Source organism: Thermobia domestica, chromosome 13 (assembly GCF_964235325.1).
Source record: "Thermobia domestica chromosome 13, izTheDome1.hap1.1, whole genome shotgun sequence".
In the NCBI taxonomy this organism is placed as follows: Eukaryota; Metazoa; Arthropoda; class Insecta; order Zygentoma; family Lepismatidae; genus Thermobia; species Thermobia domestica.
The window spans coordinates 101,691,167-101,717,940 of record NC_137466.1 but is presented as its reverse complement, the minus strand read 5'-3'; the positions used below and the strand labels follow the sequence as shown (position 1 = coordinate 101,717,940).

At 34.9% G+C, this 26,774-nt stretch overlaps 1 protein-coding gene across 2 annotated transcripts in view; it reads right to left on the bottom strand.

Moving 5' to 3' along the window:
* Nucleotides 1-26,774, bottom strand: part of msi (RNA-binding protein musashi) — a 1,174,907-nt gene that overhangs the window by 658,861 nt on the left and 489,272 nt on the right. For both annotated transcript variants that reach the window (XM_081736197.1, XM_081736195.1), the window contains exon 2: nt 17,480-17,547. The gene's annotated coding sequence lies outside the window, so the exon portion shown is untranslated. The remainder of the gene's footprint in view (nt 1-17,479; nt 17,548-26,774) is intronic.

The window sequence follows — 26,774 nt, the reverse complement described above, 5'->3', positions numbered from 1 at the left end:
GTATTTCTAATGAGTGTTTTAGAAATAAATTATAATTTTTTTCAACACTATTATCATTGAATATTTAAGTCTAAGGGACAAATGCAGAGAAAGAGAGAGAGAGAATTATAAGATTCAGAACTTCAAACACCACCAAAATAGTATACTGGAAGAACAATCGAGGTTTCTAAACCTCTTGTGCGACATCTTCTCTCAGTATCGAGGCTATATACGCTCAAATTGCAAGGCTATTCCATAGGGAATCGAACCGACCCTGTGCACCAAGGTTACATGAGACGGAACGAACTATCTAAATTAGCATCACTTCTCAAGTTTGTAGCCGGAGAAAGAATGTCAATGAGAAACGAACCAGAGACAACGGCAACTGGCTAAGAAGGTGCAATCGGCTGGAAGAAATGACAAATTGAGTTAATTGAAAGGAAAATATTAGCGTGCCAAATATAGTTTGATGATGAAACAGTACTGTGGTCATGGGTTAATGAATGTTTCAAGTTGGATCTTATCGATCTTCGTACAGTATATTGAAAATGCTCATTAAATTTATTTTAAATCAATACGATTCCGTGTAAATTAGTCACTTCGTCAAACAAGATCCAACTGAAATTATCAATTTCAAAGAAAAAGCTATAATCTAGGATATAAAGTTATAAAACAGATTATGCAAGACATCTGCAATCTGCACGGTGTCCAGAAAATTTCTGAGCACTGAAAGTAACAATTTTGAAAAACGAATCTCGTCGGACGTACAAATATATCCGCATTAGTGATGAGCAAATGCAAGACCAAGACCAAGACCGGGGTGGTCTTGGTCTTGCACATCCAGTCTTGGTCTTGGTCTTGCACTGGAGTCCTTGGTCTTGGTCTTGCATGCAAAAGTCTTGCAAGTCTTGCATTTAAGCAATCTCAAGCTTTTCATAGGTAAATTTTACTATGGATATAAGGGATAATAAACTCTACAATGCGCCAATAGTAACGGAAATACAAAATATGTTTCTAAATGTAATGTAGTTTAACTTCATGTAAGTATGATGATAGTGTACAACATAGGTGATGACCTTTATTTTTTAAGTGGGTGTCCACGCTTCACTACTTATAAGATATCCCTAAATCACAACGTTTCATAATCTGTTTATATATTTTTTTTTCAGCAGATCCAATACTCCGCTGGTTCTCAAACTGGGAAGGCTACCTCCGAGACGCATGAAAGAAAATCAAGACGGCACAGATTATTGAAATATCATGAATTGCAAAATTATTTTTACACTCTAAAGGCGTCAGATTTTTCATTTCAACCACGATTATCTAATCCTTGTATTAAACAAACTTCCAATTAAATATTGAGATTTTGTTTTACTGATTCCAATATGTACTCTATGGGGCATAAACATGGACATTACGCAAAAGCGATTTAAAAAATTGCAGGCTTTCGAAATGTGGGCATGGAGAAAAAAAGGAGAGAATTAGCTGTGTTGAACGTAAAACGATGAAAAGGCGTTAGAAATATTAGCAGTAGGGAAAAAAAAGAATTTTAGATATTGTTAAGAGGAGGAAGAGAAACTGGTTAGGATATTGGCTGAGGAACTGTATTATAAGAGACGTGCTAGAGGGTATTGTGGAAGGAAAGAGAGGGAGGGAGCGAAGGAGATTGTATTTGAAGGAAGATATTAAAACAGAAAATTGCTACGTCAAGACGAAGAGACTGGCTGAGGACCACCGAACTTCGAACCTTCTCAGTTCCAGCAAGTAACCAGCCAATAATGGCAGAATAGATTATGATAATCATATGTTTAGCAATATTGACCAAAAAAGAGAGAGAAAATTAAAATAATAATTATTATAATCAAACTTCTTAATATTTTAGAATAATTTGAGTGAAAACTGAAAATGACTCTACTGTCTATGTCTTGTATCATTCGACCTCTATTAAAAATACAAAATAACGGCATCAAACTCCAAGTTATTTGAAGTTTCACTTGTGAATGTGGATTACTAGCATCAATTACCCACTTCGTTGGGTTAAACTAAAAATAAATAATATATTTCGTTAGTCAGTCACTTTTTACTTTTAGTAAAGCGCTCTCTGACATCGATCATTTTCGATTATTTTTATATTTCTCTCCCCTTCTTCTCCCCAAGCTGCGGGGTTAAATTTGGATTTAAACGCATCAGAAGTGTCACTGTTCATCTCAGAGATCCCGAAAACTATGGATTCGGTACTAAAATCGGGCATTTTCAATAAACTTATATATATATATATATATATATATATATATATATATATATATATATATATATATATATATATATATATATATATATATATATCCCGTCTTCCGCCATGTCTTCCTCCAGGCATGGCATCGGAAGTGTCATTGTTCATCCCAATGACCTCGAAAACCATGAGTTTGACATTGATAATAGTCATTTTCATAATTTTATATATCTTCTTCCTTCCCCAAGTTGAAGTGCTGAATTTATATTTAAACGGGATACGAAGTATCTCTGCTCACCTTACCGACGCCGAAAACTATGAATTCGACACTAATATTTGATCATTTTTGATCATTATTATTATCTCCCTCTCCCCCAAGTTACGAGGCTGAATTTTGTCGTAAACGGTATCGGAAGGTCAGTATTCAACTCAGCGACCTCGAAAACTATGGATTCGACACTAATATTCGTCATTTTCGATCATTTTTATATTCCTTCCCTTCCCTCCCCAAGCTACAGGGCTGAACTTGAATTTAAACAGCTTCGGAAATGTCACTGTTTAGCTCAGCGACCCCCAAAACTATAGATTCCATTTTAATATCGGTCATTTTGGATCATTTTTAAATATCTTTTTCCTCCCCTAAACTGCACCGTCAAAGTGATATGACAGAAACCATGTCAGGTCCAATCCTCATCTATGTTGAAAATGAGATCGAGTTCGTTCGGGTGGTTCAAGAGTTATTAAATTTTATTTTTATACATTTTCCATCCCCTTCCCTTCCCCTAAGTTCTATCGTCAAAGTGATTTGATAAAAACCACCACAAATTCGAAATCATCTCATCTGTGTTGAAAATTTGATTGAAATCGATCGGCTGGAACAAGAGTGATGAAATCACAATGACAGTCACTTATATTTTTAGTTTTTTTTTTACATATATCTTCCTCCTTCCCCTCCCCTACGTTGCACTATCAAAGTAAAATTATAAAAATCGCTCCAGGCCTGAACTTCATCTATGTTGAACATTTGATCAAGATCGGTCGGGTGTTTTAAAAGTTGTGTTTTATTTATTTTATATATCGTAAGACGGGGTTACTTTGCACAAGATTTAAGGAATTTTAAAGAAAATCGCAAGCAACTTACAAACGTAATGATTTAGAACACTGTATTTTAAACATATAATAGTCAGATTATAAGGAAAACATTCGTGCAAGTTCATTAGTAAACATTCAGTATGACCATAGTTATTGAAATATAAACTTTCGTGCAAAGTAACCCTATAGTTGGGGTTACTTTGCACAACATACAAACAAGTATGTTGAACATACGAACATAACGTTTGTGTGTAATGTTTTTCCTACAGTATTTATACATTTTACTTTCTACACAAAACTGCATGCAATCTACAAATATTGACATTAGAATGATGGTACTGATATCGATACTTAGTATGAATTACCGGTACCAATATTTGTAAAGAAAATTATATATTTTCTTGTACTAGCACAGGAACCACATTCTAATAGTTTAGCATATGTCCCACAGAAATGCCGACTCAGGAGCAGAAAAAAATCCCTGTGAGCCTTGGTTATTCTTTATGTCCAAGAATATCATCGCAACCGTAATCAGCGGAAGATTTACGGGGTTCGGGACTTTCAGGCTGAAGCCCACCCAAATTGCATGATTTCTTTTTAAAAAAATCTAATGTCAGTCATTCCTATGCGTATAAGCTTCAAGCTCCCCAAAAGTCTAGTGATTTCTAAAACAAAGGAAGCCTTTGTGAGTGAAACCCTCTCAAACTATTTTTCTGGATCCGCCACTGTTCATAATTTATTTTCCAACAAGAAATTCAAGCCGACATCTACCTAAATAGGAAATTTACCTAAATTTAGAAAGTATGAGGTTCCAGTAGTAATAATTTTCTATCTAAGTGGTATTTTGGACCTATGCAAAGTAACCCCGATTAGAGGCTGGAACCGCCTTCTGCCAGTTTTAGTTCTTTTATGATTTTGAAGCGTTTCACATTTCAATTTCAACTATTGCATCATAGTCCCATTATACACAGTAGTATTCTACGAAATTAACTTAACTTTGACGGAAATTCTTGTAGGTGATATCTTTCAAATTTTGGCGGCCTTTACAGTGACTGCTTTCCATACCTCTACAACAACAAACCCTCCGGGTAATTAGAACTTATGTTAATCGCCAATATTACAGCCAAAATATAGTTAGATGTTCTATCTTACGGTGGCAGTTGAAACAACTTCTTTACAGTTCATGGTTTTACCGACACAGGACTGTGAAAATCTTTTCATATTTTGTGCAAAGTAGCCCCTGATGTGCAAAGTAACCCGTCTTACGGTATATGTATATATCTCCCCTCAATCTCCTCCTCCCCTACGTTTTACCACCAAATTAAACAAACTCTAAAAAAAAAACTTTTCAGGACCGAACCTCATACATGTTAAAAATTTGATTGAGATCGGTTCAAGAGTTATTAAGTCACAAACTTAGTCACTTTTATTTTTATTCATATTGATTTTTGTACATCTCCCCCTCCTCCCCTGCGTTGCTCCGTCAAAGTTAAATGACAGATAACATTCCAGACTTGAACCTCATATATGTTAAAAAAATGATCGAGATTGGTCGTTTGGTTCAAGAGTTATTAAGTTTTATTTATTATTTTATAACTCCCCTTCACCCCTTCCCGAAGTTTTACCGTCAAAATGAAATGATGAAAACACTCCCAGGCCCAAACCTAATCTATGTTGAAAATTCGATCGAGATCGGTCGGGTGGTACAAGAAATTAGTAGTCACAAAAATAGTCACTTTCAATTTTATAATATAGATTTATTGTTGTAGTATAATGTTATATTGCTCAATCCTCGATGTGCCGTATACCTAAGGAGGCTAAAAGTTATATTAATAAATAATTATTCAACGTACAAGCATCCGTCCATGAAATCAAACTTGCGGTCACATGCACTAAGTTTTTGTCAATGTCATGAAAATGTTATTTCGATATTAATTTTATGAGCACACATTAAAAATTTCCAACGGATGCTTGAGTCTCGGAGTCAAGGCCATATCCATGTAGTCGACACCTATGGTGTACGGTATTACCTATGTTCAATACCACATTTCTCTTTAGTTTTGGAAGAAGAACACCACTAATATGCTTTGAAATGAAATTAAGTATCTAGTTTAACGTCCCACAATTATGCATCAAGGCTACGGGAGTCGGTAATGATGAAAAATGACTGAAATAATGGAATGAAGAAAGTAGGACAAAACAGAAAAACACCGAGAAAATCCACGCACACAGTGTTCGTCCACCATAAAAGCTCACATGGCGCAAGATGACACCTGTGTGGCTTGAAAACGAGCAATATCTACAGAAAACGCGAACAGCTAATTCAGAAAACGACATACTGTACCCATATGCTACAGGAGCAGATCGACTCACACGGATTGTATAAACTACTGAGAACACATTCGCTCCAGCATCATTTTTACTGAGCCAAGAAAGCTATCTCCTTTTTTACATTCTATATAAAAGAATTCAAGTAGTGTCCGTACTTGTGCAAGACTCTTGGTCTTGGTCTTGGTCTTGCAGGTATGGTCTTGGTCTTGGTCTTGCACCCCTTGGTCATGGTCTTGGTCTTGCATCGGGATTCCTGGTCTTGGTCTTGCATGCAAGACTTGCAAAAACTGCAAGACCAAGACTCTTGCGCTCATCATTTATCCGCATACACTTCTGCACGTTAGTGTAGCGATATTCGCAGATTACAGTAACTTTCTCACGTTCGTGTAGCGGCATTTGTAGGCCACAGTAAGTTTCTAGAATAACATTATTATTATTATTATTATTATTATTATTATTATTATTATTATTATTATTATTATTATTATTATTATTATTATTATTATTATTATTATTATTATTATTATTACAGTACTTTTCACTAAAGTGAATACAAGGTGATGAACAATCTTCAAGTTTAATTTTGAAATACTTTTGATTCAGAACAACGGAGAAAAAAATCAATCACGTGACAAGAGGGGAGGAAACATTCAGCACTTTACGTCCCATCATATATTGAAAACTTCACCTTTACTGAGAATACATAACAACAGCACATAACCGTACATTCAAAAACATATTTATACGACTTGCTTCATTTAATGAAAAAGATAAGTACACTTGACTAGCCATTATGTGAATGTGTATATTATAGAATTATATTAGGACAGAAATGTCATCGAATTATACTCAAATGCAATGAAAACTTCTGTCCTAAGGGAGAATAAGCAAGCAAGAGAGAGGGAGATTTCAACAGTAAACCGGAGCTCGAGCCATTCGAATGGGGAATAACAATGACGCGCGGCTGTCCTGAATACCATTAATCTGTCCTCGTTTGCGTTATTGACTGGAAAGATAAGGGTTCTATGTTTCACAACCCCTACGTGATATGATTTCATGTTGGTTTATAGGATAACTCCTACCATTCAATAGGTGAGCTCTTCATTTCCAGAACATTGATGGAAAGTTGAAAGAACTCCTTACTTTTATTTATTTATTTTACGAAATATAATTTCCAATCAAATGAGTTTTGGTTAAACAAAATAATTTATTCATCCACAGAAAAATTCAAACATATTCAAAATATTTCAATGTTCTTTTCTAAGAATTCAAAAAGAAAAGGCAGTCAACATGATTTTGAGACAAAAATGTCCGTAACGATATTTTTATATTATTGCTACTCCTTTTTAACTCTAAAGGATTCAAATTAAGTATTTCGATTTCATCTTAGTCATTATTTTTCCAGACTTCCCTTCTGTTCCATTCACATTTCACAGCTTCTGTAGATTTTCCATTCTTGTTAAAGCCGGACCAATATTCTGCTAAATACACAAGTAGTCAAATTATTATTATTTTGTAGAGGCAAATATTTTGTTAACATACTTAGCAGCTAAAAGATTATGCTCATTGTTTCAGTCATTTAGATGACATTATTTTATAACTTAAACATAAATTTTGAAGCGCTATTTGTTTGTTTTTCTATTTTTTTTTTTTTTAGAATGAACACTCTAATCAAATATATTTTGGTTAAATGAAATAATAATTTATTATCCATAGAAGAACTACACATACAGAAGACCTTCAAATGATCAATCAATAAACGTGATTTTGAAATATGCTATTGAGAAAACTTTTATTTTGTCTGCATCAAATGCACTCCAATTTCTACACTGTATTCACAGCAAAAACTGATTAACGAAAACACGATTATTATTATTATTATTATTATTATTATTATTATTATTATTATTATTATTATTATTATTACTAGTCCGCTCAGTAAAGTTGTTTTTTGTATTCAGAAATAAGGCAGTATTCGAGATTTGCATGAGTAACGACAGCGAACCATCGTAGAACGTCGGAAACAAGACAGAACTAGTCGTCTCAAAAGCATTGGGCCTTTGAAGGTCAAAATTGAGCATACATTTATTATGATTTGAAAATAACACTAAAAACAATAGTGCACTATTTCGTTCGATGACCTTCTGCCACTTTTCAGGCAACACCACAGTCCCGTCGCTACAGAAATTCCGAATTTATCGTTCTGCCCGTTGGCACCAGCTCGTGATGTACGATGCCCTTCCAATCCTTCCAAATGCACAGCATAAACTTCGTGGGCGTCAATGCGCGCATTTACACATACTGTGGAGTTTCTCATCGCTTCAATCACGATCTACTTCGCATATTGTTGTCGTACATTATCCACTTCCAGTTACTCATGATCAACCGCTTCAGAAAGGCTCCGATCCGTTACGTTTCAGTAAGATTTGCAGATGGAAATTCGATCGAGTAAATGTTTTTGAGTCAGATTATGGGCATCGAAACGTCGATCTTCTTTTTGAGGCAAGCTTTCTCCAAATGGTTTAACACTGTTTGGTGATCTACTACGTTTAGGTCATTGACGATGTCGTGATTACTGACATGCCGGTCTTGCTCGACTTCTGCCAAATATCATCCTGCTGTGATTGGTCGCCTACTGCGAAGAGCATCTTGGATATCAACATTTCCAGAACGAAGGCTACAGAAACATCTTTTGGCTGTTGATTTCGATAACGTATCTTGCCCAGAAACAGCACAAATTTCCTCACAGGCGTGCGCATCATTTGCGTCTCTATAGAAATGAAATTGTAAAATGTAGCACAGTTTTGCGGAAAGTTCAGTCATCTTCATAGCGCAGTACCTTACGTCTGATCATAAGAATTCCAACACTTTTTGAATATCCACTAGCTTCAACCGTCTGCTATCGAATATGACATTAGGTCTAACCCACTGTGATTAATATACCATGAGATTAGGGACACTAACGCCATCTAGTGCGCAAACGGCTGACTACTTTTTAGATTACTTGATATCATAAGCTTGCCTCAGAATTTGATACTCAAATCAGTGAAGTTTCAAAAATAGTGAAAACTATAGGCTGGGTATATAAGAAAGAACAGAAAAGTATCAGTTTACGTTTTGTACTCTTCTGTAATCGCAATATACTTCATACATGGTGGAAGAAACTTCGTCTAATAGCACCAAAACTGTTAAGGAAAAATAGACTTCTGAAAAGTCTTTTACATTTATAAGCGTTATACGCCGTTGTCTTCTAAAAGACGAAATGCAAGACTGTCTACCACGAAGACTTTGTTGACCCTAAAATTATACCTCACAAATAGTATACCAAAACTAGCTCAGCACTATGATCACATCTATGATCACATATTATATAGAGTGACTAGAAAATATTCACATTTTGTATAACACAAGAACTACGTTGAACATTTTTTAAGAGCAATAGTACCTCAAGCAAAAAAAATAAATTTGTATGCGTATTTTTGAGTAATTCCTTGCATTTTCTTATTTCAAGTGTAAAAATAAAATATTTGAGTTGACTTGAGTTGATTTTGAGTTTAACGTCCCTTTCAGCAGCGAGGCTATATGAGACGGGACCTACTGATTAACGTGGAATCCGAACCATATGAGCTCCCGCAGGGAATAGAAGCCGAGTCTCCTACGCCAAAGGCGTGTAATGAAATATTAGAGTTTAATGTCCCACGATTATGCCTATTAGGCTAAGGGAGACGATGATTAAAGCAAGTGAATGATGATGGAAGAACTGGTAGAATGAGAAAGTGAGAGGAAACGGGAGTACCCCGAGAAAACCCACGAGTATGATGCTGTCCACCACAAACTTACTTGGCCAGGGATCGAACCACGGACTCCACGCACCAGAGGTAAGCGCTCTATCACTGAGCCACCGTGCTCCCTATTTTCAGACATACATAGTTTTTGCTACCATCGTATTCACTAATCCAATAAAAGATATTTTAATTACAACGGAAGAATATAACTTTACTTCTTCCGTTAAATTAAATAATGTTATAAATTTAATAAGACCTTATCTGTTACTACTAGCATTCATACATAGAATTTGTGTTTTCCGAGTTTAGTGAGCTTCAATCACAGTCTGTACTACGCGAACGTTCAGCGATTGTCGGTCATTAATCTAACAGGTCTTAAGCATACTTTGTTTTAAAATTGGCAAGATAAAAGCAGCTTACTGCTGAATAGTGAAGAGTTCCGTACTGCTTGGAGGATAATATAGTGAGTGACAAATCGCTATTACGGTACACCACACTCGGTTCTTGTTTAATGGTTCTCTATTTTTTCAAGCCTAACGCGAATGCGATTATCCTTAGCGTCCTCCTCCCATAATACTAACCCAATCCACCCATCAGAAGGTGTAAAGTAAGTATATGTATGTATCCTCTCTTCTCTCTCTCTCTCTCTCTCTCTCTCTCTATATATATATATATATATATATATATATATATATATATATATATATATATTAGGGTGCGCCGAAATTTTTTTTCTTTGTTTAAAACGCTATACTGCGGAAAACTTGTCTCTATGGTAGATAAATGAAATGCAAAAGAAATATATTTTTTTGTTTACGTCTGGCGGTAGCGCAACGACCCTAAACTTTGAGAAAATATACGATTTTCATAACCTTTCCAATACATGGAGAAAATTCAAATAACTTCTATAACAAGTAGCTATAGGCATATTTCAATAGATAAAATTATAGAAAAGATAAATAAATAGAAAAGGAACACATTTTACAATTTATTAGTAGTGTATTACACTTATAAAAACTCTTTTTTACAAAAATTGACATATGGAAATATATAACTAATTGAAACCTACAAACTGTTTAGTGATTTGATTATATTAATCACTGTGCCATGGCTGTTTCCAAGAAAATTACTCGCAGGCAGTTTAACTGCTCGTTATTTGGCAACTCAAAAGAGTTATCATTGAATAAGCTTCCAACTTATGAAGACGACCTTAAATGTTTTTTTTTTCTTTCTTCATACAACTTAGCAGTGAAAACAAACAGCAGTTCAGTTAGTTTTTTCAAGTTTTGAATATTGTGGCACGACAAGTTAAATGTGTGTTTGATAAAGCTTCAATACGCAGTAACGCCTTACAGAATTGTTCAGTTAATAAATGCATACAATGTCAGTTATCGTAAACTTACGAAGTCCTTTAAATGGAATAAGGAAAAGGAAAATTTCAAAATGAGAGTTGAAAATTTCAGAAGAAAATCAGTGACCTTTGTAAAAAAATTTTGTTACTGTTTGATGTCTTTGCATGTAAGTGCAAAATAACATTAGACTGCAACTGCCAAAAGGTCACTGATAGTGAGGTCTGTGAGTGTCCTGTGTGTATTATCTGTAACTGTGAAATATCAAAAAACATACACTTCATTGAAGTAAATTTCTTGTACTCCCAAAGAAAGTTTGGCGTAGGTAAAAATGGAATTGTGGACGTAAAGAAAACAAAAAAGATTATCCAAAGACATGAAAGGAAGTTGGCTGAACATGAAAGAACTCAGTCCAATGTTAATTTATTATCACAGCCATCTTGTTCAAAATACACAGATACAGAAACTCTCCTGTCAAATGAGGTAGACAGTGATTCGTCTGAAGAGATAGAAGATAGCAACGATGAAGATTTTCAAAGAATTTAAGCCTGAGAGTAAGTCACCATGGCAGATGCACATTAAATTGAAAAATACTGCTCTGACTAGTGATTGTTTCTAGTATCAGTTAAAGCAGTTTAAAGCAACGGCAGCTATCGTTTCAAGTGTGTTGCAAGATTTTGGTGTCGTAACTGATGATGACCGCATGCATGCTATTGACAAAAATAAACTTAGAGGAGAAAAATTGTTAATCTCTCAGAATTCCAAATGCAGAATAAGGACAAGCATAACCCACTTCAAGGTCTATATTTTGATGGAAGGAAGGATGACACTCTGGTGATTTAAGAAAGTAAACTCTAAGCAGTTTCGAAGAACTATAAAAGAGGAACATTACTCAATTTTACAAGAATCTAATTCTATGTTCGTTGGTCATGTTTCACCCTCTTCTGGGTCTGCTAAAAGCATTGCCAATAGCATTCTTTCTTTTTCGATTGAAGCTGGATTTTCATTTCATGAACTCGACGTAATTGGATGTGATGGAACATTTGTCAATACAGGGTGGAAAACGGGTGTTATTTGCCAAATTGAAAAATAAATTAAAAGGACACTACAGTGAGGTGAGTGCCTCTTACATTTTAATGAATTGCTATTCCGACAATTCTTTTTACATTTAGATGGTGAAACAACTGGGCCAAAATCATTTACTGGTCCGATTAGCACACAGCTCAATGTGAGAAACTACCAGTGCTAAATTTTGACGGCGTTAAGTGTGAGATTCTAGAAATTGACCGAAAAATTTTAAGTAAAGATCAACAGTACCTGCTGGACACAAGTTCCGCTATACAATCAGGAAGCTGTTCTTAAGAGTTAGGCGTTCGTGAACCTGACCTACTTTTCCATTCAAGGTGGTTAACAACCGCGAACAGACTTCTCCGATTGTATTTAGGAATCGTAAACCCAACAGATGAACACAAGAACTTCATTTATTTTATCCTAAAGTCTTACATGCCAGTATGGTTTAATGTATAAAAAAGTAAGTACTTCACAGATGGACCAAAAAATGTATTTGAAGTTATAGAATCGTCAAGATTTCTGCCAGAAAATTTGCTAAAAGTCATTGATCCAGTAATTGAGAGAAACACATTTTTTGCTCATTCGGGAAACTTGCTTTTAAGTAGGATAGTAGATGCAAGGGCTCATATAAGAGAGTTAGGATTCAGAAAAATTATAAAGGCTAGAAACTTAACTTCTAAGAGGAAGTCAATAAGGAGTTTCCGACTACCTAAGATCAATTTCCTAGCTACAGACTATACCCAAAATGATCCACTAGAACACTGTTACAGTTTCACCTCAGCCTTTGCTGCGGAGATTTACCGATCACGAGATTTGGTCTAGGGTCCGATCAGGTTAAACAGCGGCTGAGTGGAACTTTGACAAATTCCCATGTCACACCCAAGCATTAGAACAATGCGTAAAGCTGGTAACTGAGGCGTCACAAAAAGTCGTCGGTTTCAATTCCAGGAATGGTTTTATAAGAACTACATTTTTGTCAAGATCTTCAATGCCAAGTTTTTCACGCAAATCATTTTTCAAACTACCAAAAGAACACAAAGTCAAGTAAAATACTGTATTTCATCACAAACTAAAGTTTTACACAATCAGAAAAAAATGTTTCTTTCAATGAAATTTGTGTGCGTGTGTTTTTTTAAAGTGTTTTATAAGTGTAATACACTATTATTAAATTGTAAAATGTGTTCTTTTCCATTTATTTATCTTTTCTATGATTTTTCTATTGAAATATACCTATAGTTGCTTGTTATAGAAGTTATTTGAATTTTCTCCATGTATTGAAAAAGTTATGAAAATCGTATGTTTTCTCAAAGTTTAGGGTCGTTGCGCTACCGCCAGAAGTAAACAAACAAAAAAAAATTCTTTTGCATTTCATTTATCTACCATAGGGGCAAGTTTTCCGCAGTATAGCGTTTCAAACAAAGAAAAAAGGTTTTTTCGGCCTACCCTAATATATATGTATATATAAGATAGAGAGATGAAGTGCAGTATTTTTTCTTTGTCTTATATTAGTCATCTTTTCCCTTACATCCCTTGCATCAAATGTCCCCTAAATAATCTATCGGCCCCAATCATCTTTTTTTTAAAAAAAAAAATAAATGAGAACGTCCCCTGGGGAGTGTTAATGTCCACATGGGGAACCACTACTTTTGTTAGGAAAAGAGGAAACAGAAAAAAATAAAAACAGAAAAAGATTTGGACGACTCGAATCTACAATAAGACAAGATGATAACTGTTATTAAGTAGCCTATTATAAATTAATCTGACGTTTAAGTGCTCCGTAAGTCCCGTAAGTCATCCCGGCATTACATGAAAAACGTGGAACAGCACTTTCGATTACCATGGCAGAAGATTTACATTCTGTGTTGACCTAGATTCGAAACAAACAGCTAAATGCAAAAACATTATTTAATTATACTTGGCATGGCTAAAAGACACATACTAAGGACAATAAATCAATGATTATTTGTTTATTTATTTAATTTTTACAAATGACTTTTCCAACATTTGGATTTGAGATAAGGGTTTTGCAGAGATCAACAAAGAAGAGAGGATCAGAAGGTTATGCTGTGCCAAGTGTCAGGCACGGATGTTATAGCATAAAGCAGCGTTTCCCAACCTTTTTCAACTTGCGGCACACTACGGGTGTAACTTGAATTCTCGCGGCACACTCACAGATATTATTATTATTATTTGCAAATATAAAATACCATGGTCATTTTTTTTCTGTGATTACTGATCTCCTCCTCCACAGAGATGAAAGCTCGATTACTGGTTTTCCCCTATGCTAATTCACTGTGCTTATTTTTTATTCTAATTTTAAAATAGAAAACAATTGCAATGAAATACAGAACTCAGATTCTAAAAAATACGCTTTCTTTTTCGAAAATTGTATCCAATCTTTCACTAAGAACGAAGATCACTAAATAACGAACGAACAAACAAACAAATGTCTTGTACTTTTAACTTTGCTGTTTTACCAAAACCGGTGCATATTATTGCAATCACACAGCTTGCGATGCGTCGAAGTCAAAACACAGCTGTTGAACAAAGTGTTGTTCTGCCATTCACGTGCCAGTGTGTTCTATGAACGTTCACTTGACGCGTACCGTACAAGTGCCTCTATTTCTCGGTGTTAGTATGACTCTCAATTGAAGCATAACATAGCAGGTAAACGTGGAAATGTGTACGAGCCGAAATACTGTCTGCTACACAGTAATAGATGTAGAATAATATATTACAATTACAGTATTTTTTTCCATGGTAGAAATTCATAGTAATGTGAAATACTAAAATGTACATTTTTTCCCTATGTTTTGCAATTTGGTTGCTATAGAATTAATAATTTTGTTTCGATTTCCTCGCGGCACACCGGTTGGGAAACGCTGGCATAAAGCATGATTGGAAAATTAGAAAAACAGAAGAGGAAAAATTCTGCGATCACTATTAATACATATTTATCATCTTATTTGTATAGACAATAGTAATGCCAGGCTCGTGATTTACAGATATACAAAAAGTATACAAGGTAAAAAGTATCTCATTCTATATTGCTTTCTGGTTGTTGTTGGAGGGCAATGTGTTCGCAAAGTGTCACTGTATAATACGAACATGGCACAAAGACGGGTCCATTTTGAAAGGGAAGAATGAGCCGACAGCTGGAAGTAGGCGAGACCAGACCATAGTCTCAGTACCCTTGAGTGTGTCACAAGGTCGTCAACATGGAGAATGAGTGCAACCTATAATAGTATAAGTAAAAAATTAAAGAAATCGGCGAACAATTCTATTTTGGCCAACAATTTTAAAAACGCAATAAAATTGTGCAGAAAAATTCTGTAAACTCAAAAAAGAATGTAACAAATACCGTATCATATCCATGTGAACCGGATACAAGGTTATGGCTGAACCTAATGGACATGCTACAAAGTATAAAACATAGTAACCTCCGTAAGTAAACATACTCTTCGTGGTTTGGTGAGTTCACGCATGATTTCCGTATGATTTAGTAAGTATTTGTGCAACTCCACGTTTTATTATAACAGATACTGACTTTTACAGTACAATTGCATTATTCTACCACTGACAAGCAATTTCTAAATTAAAAAGATTTCCCTTAATCTGTCTGCCTCGATAATTAATTGTTAAACGGTACTGACTGCAAAATAACAAGACCACTTTTAACAAAACTTCTACAGTGTTTATTTATTTTTGTTAACATGCGAAGAATATATAGTAATTGTCTCAAAGCGAGACATCTTTACATTCCCACAAAACTTCTCTCTTCCTATTTTATTTTTAACAATAACAACGAGAAATTCCCTCTCAAAACCTCTTCAAACCACTGCCGGAAAACTGATCCCATGAAAAATTCGTCGTATAAATATTTCATCCAAAGAAGGATGATCCAAATGGAAATTCCACTCCCTTCAACGGAATATCTGATCAAATGTTTGACAACCAGTTTCTCAATTCAATATTTTGTCCAGGATTTTCAACAAAATACATTTTCCTTCTAACACTCAAAGAAACGAAATTTGAAAGGAATAAAAAGAAAATGTCACTATCCGATCATCAAACAGAATAGCTTGCAGATGTTTTCTTTTAAAATACCAAGGGCATGATTTATGAGACTTTTTTTTCAGTACTTGTGAAAAATTATTGTCCAATTCTAGTAAATAAAACGATACAAACTATATGCAATCACAATACAGTTGTAATCCACTTCACCGTTTGTTCTGATTCCCTCAATTGGTCTCCATGCAATGAAAGTAATCTCACAAAATACCAGCATTAGAAAGACACTATTGAAAAGAAGAAAATACTTTAGATTACTTTCATAATAACTGTTTAAAGAAATCATTGAAAAGAAGTAAAGAAATACATAGTTTCATTTCTTAGTCAATTTAAATCATCCTGAGTTCCGCTAAGCAAGATATTTAAATAAATTACCGATAGAATGTAAAAATTAATTACGGAAATGATTAATTATTTTAATGCATTAAGACAACATCTATTAGCTCCTATAAACTTCTATATTCCTGTCTTTATAACTTATTAAACCTATATCTTGTACATGGATGATTACATATTTGGAGATATTGATTACTGTGGTACATTAAGAGATAATCTGTTATTTTATGTAACACAATAAATGTCTACGTTAAGTATATTTTCCCCAGTAAAAAATACCCAACAATAATAAACTCATAAAACTCTATTGATCATTGCACGAAACAGAAATAAAAAGTAAAATGGAACCTTTACGTTTTAAGTCACACTGTTATGTCGTGCAGCTTAAAGGAGTGGGAAGAAATAAAAGAGTTTTTAATCTATGCAATTTTATTTTTCTTAGCCTATTGATGTATACGGGAGTTATTTTCTGTTTTCCTTGAAATGAATTGACATTTTAATGATTTGATTTTACTAAGTTCTTAAATTAAATTATTTAATAGTACTTAATTACAATCTTTAATAGTACATAAATTAGATTATTATATAACAAAATTTAATCTTCACGAAGTACAAATCTCAAGAAAAAAAGATGATGCAGAAATTCAAAACTCAGGAACAATTCTTCTTTTTAGCTTGACAAATCTTTTCTAGGATACTCTGTATATACTTTAGCTCCCCCGTGGCTATACGTACATGCCTTGGCTCGGAAGACCCGGGATCGATTCCCATTGGGGGCTCATGTGGTTTGGATCCTACGTTAAGTAATAGGTTCACGTCTTGTACAGCCTCACTTCTGAAAGGCACGCTGAACTCTACTCAACTAACAAATCAACTTATGTAGACACCAAAACTAACATTTTAAATTATATTGTTTTATTTTAGTCTTACGTATCTACCTATACGTATTATATACGAAAAGTCGCTAGAACAGTCTCCAAACACCAATAAGAGCACTAGACATCTAGTCCCTCACTCTTATCGTCGATTACAAGTTGGACTGCTACCAATGTTTCCAGGGTTCTAAACGATCATCAACAACAGTATCGTTACCGCCACTGTAAACAAATCATCAGGCATAAACAGTACCCTTAATGTCTTCTTCACTAAATCAGACATGATATATATTTGTTTCAAAATTTGCAATAAAATATTCCAAAACATGCACCACCTACTAAACAATAGTAACTCACCACTTATTTGTCGCGAAGATTTTGTCTGCTCAGTCCTTTCCCCAATTTTATTCCGTTCCCAAACCACACTAAAACAAAAGAGAAAAGAAAAAGTTTATCAGTCATTAATTTTCAGCTGTCCAGACCACCATCAATCTCCATTTACTTAACAAGTTTCTCCAATACCAAAATCTTACCAATTTTCTTCTGTATATGCGCTCGCGCAAGTATGCTGATACTCTACATAGTTCTTTGTGTACGCAACTTTTCCCCTCCAACAAAGTACCAACAGGTAACGAACTTACAAAGTCAGCAAGAAAATGTCCAAAGTTTTATAAAGTTATGCAGCCTTCTTGGTTGCTATTGGCAACGAAACCTCCGCGTTAGACTGCACACCAGATGTGTTCTGAGAACTTTGGTTTGCCGATAATCTGCCTCCTACGCGAGAAGAAGAAGGAGGCAGACAGACTACTTTTATTCTCTTATGGGCATTTTTTTCTTCCGTACAGGTAATTGTTTCAAGAATTTTCCTTTAACATTCTTTAAAAGATTTGTTCAACAAACTTGCTTTTGTTTTATTCATAAGTGATGGTCGACTGGAACTTCGAACACTGATAAGACTGTAGCTTGACACCATTTATTTTCAATGCTATACTGTAGGATGGCCACGACAACACCGATATGAAATCTGTCTTAATTATCAGTACCTTCCCGAACAATTTGTTAGCGAGTTCCCTGTTTTCTAAGATGCTGGAAGTCTGTCATATTTCTAGTGTACCATCTATAAACCACGAGAAATAACAAATAAATGTTCTACTCTCATTATATTATATTAGCTGCTTTTAATAAAAACAATTCATCGCTACATAAAGTCGTTTTAGGAGAAAGTGGACCTGTATATGAAAAGGCTTAGAAAATTGTTTTACTTTTCCTGCACTGTAAGCTACTGCTATCAATTACCATGCCTCCTGTCTGTCTTCATTTCTTACATCTACAAAGGTAGCATTCACTTCTTCCATTAACTCGATTGCAGTTTCTTTATTAAAATTCCATCTATTCTCCGTTTCACCCTTCTTCTGTTCCAACATCCTACAATTCTTATTTCCTTTTCTATTTCTGTTTCTTAAGTAGTAGGAATGTCAATTTCTTGTTCCATGAATAATAACTCATTTAAATTGGTAACGTTTCAACAGCACTCCGAAAAGCAACTGTATTATACATGATCTAACTAACAACAAGTGAGTCCTTGCTTATATGATCAAAAATACATATTCTGTTTATCGAGAACACTATTTATATCAGTATTTTCTAAACAAAATTAATAAATCTTTATTGTTCTATACATTTGAATGAGAATCATTCCAAGAAGTTATTATAATTTGTCTTTTCCTTTGCGTATCCCTTTTAACACAGTAAAAATCTAAGCTCCTGATTCAGCGTAGAACTTGACATCTTTCTTCCTTGAAAGTACAACGTATTTTTCTTTTTTACGATAGGTTAAAAAGAAGTTCGTTACAAGATCAATGCCACTTAATGAATGAAAAAGATTACCCATTTCTCTGAAACAGTAGCCACAAAGGTCATACTTAAAAAAATAATAAAAAAAACTTTCCTTTATTTCTTACTATTTGAAACAACTACTGCTCGGCTGGACACATCTGGCACCGTTACACTTCACAGCATATCCTTCACGCAATGCACTTTCCGCACTCTTGGCTATGGAGGAGACAAGAGGTAAAAACTACCAAATGCTGTAAAACAAACCCTGTCTTGCACAAAACTTCTTCGTAAAACTACATTTTTCCTTTCCTTTCATAGAGATACATTTACATAAATAACCACACAAAAAAGTAACCGGATTAACGATATAGAGGACTTATGCACTGGAAACTGTCACACACAAGTAAATTAATAAAATACACTCATTGTTGGAAATATGTCAAAAGACGAATTCTGCTGCATTTTTGCTAGTGCATCACAATTCACAGAATATGTTCCACTGATTCATAATTTAATTACGTAAAAAGGATTACTGGTTCAATTTGAATTAGATCTTTCAGATACACTATATTACTTATTCTCTCTCTAATAGAAATGGATTTGGTCCAGTTCTTTCGAACGTATAATGGGAAGGAATGCGCTTTTGCAGGTAACTGTATAGCCTTCCAAAATTTCGTTTGATACATATTTAATTTTTTGTGAATTGTTAAACTATGAAAGTACTAATATATCCTTAATTCTTTGTGGCACATTTAAATGAAACTGTATTTTCGTTTATATGCTACTCCTATCTTAATTAGCGAAGAGTTAATTTTCTTCACCATAAAAGAAGCACAAGTGTCATGGTCTTATGACATATCAGAGAACTGATATAGCTAAAACTCCAAAATTTTTCCATAGTTCCCCCTTTTTCTTCGCGAATTTGGACACTCTCAGCATTTAAGATTCTAACAGAAGGATCTTTTACCGTAAAAAAATCATAGCATCTATTTTCTTTTACGAAAATAGGAATGAAGCAAGAAATTCTGAAATATGCACATGAAAGATTAGTACACATATAAACATTGCATGTAAGGAGTTGGGTGATCTCACAAGAGACGTATGCGAACTGTGACAGCTAGATATTTATAAAAATTCCTACCATGATTACTTGTGGATCGCTAATTATCGTGGTGATAGTCACTCGGTGCGGAAATTCCTTGTTTACCCACTATGTTAATACATATTATACCAAGCAGTGACCGGTTGAGGCTGTGCCGAGTTATACCCCACAAACTCCGGAAAAAAGCAGAAAATGAAAAATGTATACAGGTAATCTGATACCTACGGGAGGGGATACGTGACCAAAGCACGGCATTAGTGTCACGCAAGCAGTGCTACCATCCCAACACAAACTTATAGTTTTTCAAATAGAATGTATACCATTTTATGACAGTAAAACAATTGGCACAAAACATGAAAGAAAATAAGTTGGGTTATCAGTATTGCCAAATAAGGCAGATATGAGGCTCTAAAGTTGAGAAATTATGGAGTCTGTACAATGAAACGAATAAATGTACAACAACAACAAGACGATAGAAGAAACATGTGTACAGTAAGAACATTTTCTGCCTTTTTCCGGCGTTTTTGGTGTATAAACCGGCACAACCTCACACGGTCACTCACTGCTTGATATATACCGTCAAATGGGGTGAATAGAAACAAAGACTCCCAGATTGGTTTTGGATTTATCTGGACGATAAATTAATCAACAAAACTGAAATTTCTTAACATAGTCTTACATGGCTAAAGTGTTCACAGCAGAGACAAAATGTTTTAGTGAGTTGGGAACACTGAGGTAGATGGCAGCAGCGTTAATATGTTACTGAAATCCTACACGGTATTTTGGCGCTCCGCAAACTTTCTTGGTAAGTATGACATTTTCATATTTGTTGCGTTTGAACATATGCCTATTTTGTAGTTTGTTGTTTCATTTAATGAGGTTCATAGTAAAAGTTTTACTTTTGTAAATTATTTGTAATCAAAATTTAACTTTGCTGGGTTATTGTTATGATTTTTAATTAATGGTGTGAATAGAAACACTTATTGAGGAGTGGAAAATTTTTGAGGAGCGAAAAAAGGACCTGATATGAATGAATCAACCATCTCTAAGAAGAAATTTCCAAGTCTTTTTTTTTTTTTTTTTTTTAAGTGTGGCAAACTGAAGGAGGTAAATATAAGGGCTGGATTTGAAAAGTGTGGAATTTTTTCCCTTTCTCGAGACCAAGTACTGAGGATGCTGCCAAAAAGACACACTGAACGAGAAGAAACAGAACAGCAAGAAACATTTCAGACTGTAGACCGTTCCCTTATGGGTCTTCTCAAGAGCATGCGAGAAAATAAAAAAAATTAAACACGGAAGGAGAGAGTACGAATAGATGTTGTTTCTGGTAAGAATTTTGGTTTGTATTCTGAAAATGATACTTTCATCAAATCACAACGAAACTCAACCTGGGCTCTCTTACTCCGACAGCAACGGAACGAACGGATCTCTCACGAACAAGAAAGTTGATGCATGTAGAACACTCGTCATCAGAGAGCTTCGACTATTATTCTCTTCACGATAGTGACAAAGATTTAAGTTTAACCCGTGTATTGTCGGAAGAGGATAAGGGCAACACTCCAGAAGACAACATTCCACACGATCACGAACTAGATGATGGTTTTCTAAAGCTGGTGATTTTGCTGTGGTAAAGGTTTATGGGAAGCTAAAATACTCGTTGAGGCTATTCACTACCCAAGTGCGAAATTGTGAACATGGTGGATATATGGGAGTGTTTTATAAGAGCACCAAAAACAATGAAATTTTCAGAAACTTTTGACTAATCGTTCTTACTACATGAGGATATTGTGAAGAAACTGTTGGGGTCCTATTAGGAGTTGGTCAGCACGCTTTAAGTATATGATAAGTTTCCCTAGTAATTTCAGTGGTTAAGTCTTTTTTTTTTTTTCAAATATCAAAACTGTATGGTCGTTTGTACCTACTTTGTACGTTGTATTGTTTTATAAGTTTGTAACTTAGAAAATGTTGGTCTTATTGAACTTATATCTTGCAGATATCAAATAAATAATTCGTTTCAACAAACACACTGTTTCTTTTTACCTTTCCAATAGTATAAAAGGAACAACAATGAAAATAAAGTCATTGTTTCTATTCACCCCTACCCATGGGGTGAATAAAAACATTAAGAAAAATCAATGTGAAGAAAAGTGGGGTTGATAAATTAATATGTTGTTTACTTAACTTCATTAGCATATTAAGACCGGTTTTATGGAATACTTTGATACGCGAAATCTTTAACGTCACCAAACTTATATACTCATATAGCCAAAAATGTGTTTCTATTCACCCCATTTGACGGTATATTATACGTAGAAGGTAAACAAGGCGTTTCCACACCGAGTGAATATCACCACGATAATTGGTGATCCACAATTAGCCAGGGTACCAATTTTCATAAATATCTAGCTGTCAAGGTTTATATACGTCCCTTGTCAGTATACTGCACGAGAAAAATAAGTAGAACGAACTGTTTGTTTCATACGTGTTTTACCTCGAATTACATTAGAAACCTTTAGAAATACAATTACAGCTTGGGTAAATCCTAGAAGGCACCTAGAGACCTTTGAGGGTGGTCTCCCAAAGAATCCATTATATAGCAGGATCATTACGCTACAGTAACAGTATATGTGCAGAATCTTCTCGTACGATGAAAACGAAAAATATTCGAGCATCCACCATATTTGCCAGACTTATCACCTTGCGATTTTGACCTCACACTAAAACTGACTGAGTCACTGTGTAGAACATTCTTTTCAACACGTGAAGACATTATTACAGCAGTGAACCTGGAAATCAAAACATTTGCTCACGGTAAAGCCACGGGTATTCGGCGATTTCTAGGCTACATCGTTGGCAGTGTCTGGTTATGACTTCGAAGGTCTCTAGGTGCCACTGGTATGTATTTCTGAGCTATACGCATAATTGTAACTGTATTTGTAACGGTTTGTAATGTTGAAATTCGAGGTAAAGTGCGTATGAAACGAACGGATCGTTCTACTCATTTTTCTCGTGCTATATTCTGATGCGGATATGTATGTTCATCCAACCCTCTACATGTAACATTTAAGTATGTACTAACCTTCCATTTGCATACTTTAGCATTTCATGCTTCGTTCCCATATTCGTAAACGAAAATAGTTGCCATGGCTTTTGCGGTAACCCACGTAATTGTAATACTAATACTACTAACTAAAAAAAACTAACTCTATGGCCTATGGAACCCGGAGGTTCAATGCCGCCTTCACAAAAGCTCTCCACTGACTTCTATCCTTAGCTAATTGCATCCAGTTTCTACTCTGTATTCCAATCTCTGCGAGATCCATCTTAATATTGTCCTCCCATCTGCGCCTAGGTCTTCCTAATGGTCGTTTTCCGATTGGTCTTCCAGTCAAGACTTTGAAAGCGTCTCTACTTTCTTCCATTCTAGCTACATGACCCGCCCATCTAAGCCTCCTAGACTTGACGACCCTAACAATGTTGGGTAAACCATATAAATTATGTAGTTCCTCGTTATGAAGTTTCCGCCATTCCCCATTCCCGTTCCTCTTGGGTCCGAATATTCGTCTCAGGATCTTGTTCTCAAATACTTTCAGTCTATGTTCTTCCCTCAGAGTAAGTGACCATGTTTCGCAGCCATACAGATCTACAGGCATGATTATCGTTTTGTACTCTTCACGATTAGGTTTTTGGATGTTGCAAAGTTCACGAGTCTAACACCGTTGTCATTACTTTCCTTATGCAGACTTTCGTTCCCTATAATCGGTTTGAAAATATCCTCTCGTCCTACCTTCGCATTGAAATCCCCTAATAGAATTTTCGTATGGTATCGCGGGAGTTGGTCAAATATCCGTTCCACTTCTTCGTAAAAACTGTCTTTTATATCGTCATCCTTATCTTCCGTTGGGGCATGTGGATTTAAAACAATAATATCACACCACCGTCCCTTAAGAGTAATAAAAGAAAGTCTGTCAGTAACAAATTCAACCCGTTTAATTGCTGGTAATATACGTTTATGAACGAAAAACCCTGTTCCTAACTGGTGATTTTTATTTCCTTCCTTGTAAAAGAACGTAAAATTTCCGGAATTCTCAGATCCATTTCCTTCCCACCTAACTTCCTGAACTCCTACTACGTCCATCCTGTATTTCTCTAACTCCCTCGTTACAGATTTTAACGCGCCTGCCCTATAAAGACTCCTAATATTCCATGTTCCAAATCTCATGTCCATTTTCTTTTGCTGAGGTCGTGCCAAGTTATCAGTCCTTGTCCGAGGCTTTTGTGAATATTTCTGAACAAGTGCTTTTTTTTTACAGGATGAGGTTGTTAGCCCTACCCAAACCCCCAAGCTGGAGGACTACTCCTAGTCGGCTGTCCGCGACTGCTTATTCAGTATATTCGCAGCTAACCTCTATATCTAGAGGCCTTCTCCTCGATCCGCAACCTGAGGACGCGCCATGCCGTGGTGACAGGAACCAACGTTACACGGAATACTAATACTACTACTAATAATAACAGTGATTATATTATTATTATTATTATTATTATTATTATTATTATTATTATTATTATTATTATTATTATTATTATTAGAATTATGGAATTCATTACTGTGACAAAAAGTTTTCATTGATTGCTGCACGCGCCCTTCGATCTCGTGTAAGATGTGGCTGACAAGAGATTTAAAACAATGAAGTCGGCGTCACTTGTTAATAGTTTTAACACGCGGCATATTTAATTTTTTCTAACCTTTGAAACAGAAAGAAATCAACAGCCTAAAAGGTTTTTCATTAGCTTTCAATAAATAATGAAGTAATTAAATCTTATCGTCCATGTATGATCGTAGTATACACGGATCCTGTGAATTTCAAAAAAGAAAGAAAAAAGAAAAGAAAAAAAGAAAAAATGAAAAAAGAAAAAATCTGTGGTCTACCAATAAGTACAGTAATTCCATGGTTGGATTTGAATTTAGCGCCCCTTTCAGCAACGACGCTGTAAGAGACGTGGAATTACAGTTTAACATGGAATCCGAACCACATGACAACCTGCGAATTGAATCCGGATATACGGAAAAGGCACGTACGCTAACCATATAACAACGAGGGGATTTAGGTAACTCTGGATTTACTTCTTGCTTTAAAACTAACCTACTTGATAAACTGAGGTTAGAACAGCTACTTAAACTACTACTTAGTGAAATTGTCTGTGTTGACGGTATATTACTCACTGTCAAATAATAGATAACTTTACAAAGTAGTTTTTCACACTTACATGTTAGTTTAAAATTACGCAGGGAAGTTATCAGTGGCGGCACTGTATGGAGCCACATCGGTAACAATTAAATTTTACCCTTACAAACTAAGGGAAAAAACGTTTGTTAATGTACCAATGTAACAATTCTTGTATATAAGAACTAATAATATTTAAGTTTTCTTCCCTTTTGCTTGCAACGTCAAAATTTGAGTTTCTACCGATGTTACTTTTCTCAAGATCCGCCACTGGTAATTATATTACCCTTTAACTTTAGCTGTATCTTAAACGTCTGAAAAAGTTGAAGAAAGCTTATTACGAACACCTTTTATGAGAAAGATTTACTCAGTGATTCTTTCTCTTCCCTTCCCCTTCCCAAATATTTCTTACAAAATAAGATCTGTTGCCTAGTATTTTGCTGAAAGCAAACGTTATTTATCTATTTATCTAACGGAGTTGAGCAGTGCCACATAGCCAGTGCAACAGAAAGGTGCAGTATTTCTTTTTATTATTACTCAACCTACATGTTCCATCATGTATTCTGTCTTTTGACATACTTTTGGCATGAAGTTATTGTCTACATAAATTTAAAGCGGATGTGACAATCTGAAATTTTTGAATTGGCAATATTGTGACGCTAGTGTTTCACGTAAACAAGATTGGAAATCGTTCAAGAAAAAGTGCATGGTGCCTGTGGTTTGCTGAATTTGAATTATGCGTTGCAGCGTGCAGAAGTTTCAAAAAGTTTACAAGAAGCAAGCTCTGAATGACAGGGACATTATAAGCTGGTTTATGAACTTCGAAGAACTTGGAACAGTTGCAAGTCTTGCTGATTTACCACAAAATTGATCGACTTGTAATCAACCAACAAAATTCCGAAAGAAGAGATGCACATAGAGGAGTGAATGCCAGTTCAATATACAATTATTTTTATTTGATTCTACCTTTCCTTTCTGTTGCGAGGCTAAATGAGATGTGCTCAGGTTCCTGAAAATTCCGACAGAAGAAGAGCTGCACAAAGAGGAGGGGATGCCAGTTCTACACACAATTATTTTTTAAAATTTGATTCAACATGCAATCAAATGCGTAAACAATTTACAGCTAAACTGAATATGGTAAGATCGGTACAAAACTTAAAGTGAGAAAGATTAGCATGGGAAGTTTACATTACTATACTTAAATTAGAAATAAAATGCTAAATAAATTAGAAATTTCCTGAATTTTTAAGTAGCAACAATGGTATTGATTCGAAAAAGTAATTAAAGCATTGATATTAAAAACTTATTGGCACTAAAAACTTGAAAAGTCCGAGGTCTAAATTTATCAGATCCTGTTTGCTGTTATTTCAGCTAGAAGTAAGAATTACACTAAATGTGAGTTTTACAATTTTTGTATAAAAATTTTAATTGTTTTTATTTTTATCACAAACACATTTTTAATATTTCCCTTATTCTTAACTGGTTTTGG